This window comes from Arachis ipaensis, chromosome B06 (genome assembly GCF_000816755.2).
Source record: "Arachis ipaensis cultivar K30076 chromosome B06, Araip1.1, whole genome shotgun sequence".
Classification (NCBI taxonomy): Eukaryota; Viridiplantae; Streptophyta; class Magnoliopsida; order Fabales; family Fabaceae; genus Arachis; species Arachis ipaensis.
The window spans coordinates 131,270,933-131,271,452 of record NC_029790.2 but is presented as its reverse complement, the minus strand read 5'-3'; the positions used below and the strand labels follow the sequence as shown (position 1 = coordinate 131,271,452).

At 30.4% G+C, this 520-nt stretch overlaps 1 protein-coding gene across 1 annotated transcript in view; it reads left to right on the top strand.

The window, feature by feature from the left end:
• The window catches only part of LOC107605400 (aspartate aminotransferase P2, mitochondrial), a gene marked incomplete in the record, with an annotated part of 4,218 nt that overhangs the window by 459 nt on the left and 3,239 nt on the right, over positions 1 to 520 (top strand).

Sequence of the window (520 nt, the reverse complement as noted above, 5' to 3'; positions counted from 1 at the left end):
TTGGTTCACTATTGATTAGTTATTACTGTTTGATCAACTGGGTAAGACTTGGTAATATTTTTTTCAACAACTATACTTTTTTTTTTCTTTTTGTAAAATTATACTCACTTTAATCAACAAAATACAGTGACGTTGTTTGATTCATGTAATTGGCTTTACCTAGTGAGGAATGGATTTTGTTTTTGTTGTTGTTGTAATAGTAATATCCTCACTTTTGCAACTTTTTGTTAGTTGTTCAATTCAAACTAAAAGATGTTTATTCTTTAGTGGTATGAGGATAGACATGTTATGACTAGATCTTCAGTGTTGTATGATCCAATTCCACTTGGTGACATACGGCTTTGTTGTTGATGTTCAAAATCAATTCAAATTGAGAGTTATTATATTCCCCCTTTTCTGTTGATATTTGAATTTTGACAAACTATAAGTTTGTGATTTAAAGGTGTAACCATGAGGGTGACTAGACATTCAAGTTTTTCAAGATCTTGAATTCTTTTTTTCTTTTTCTTCTCCCCTCCCC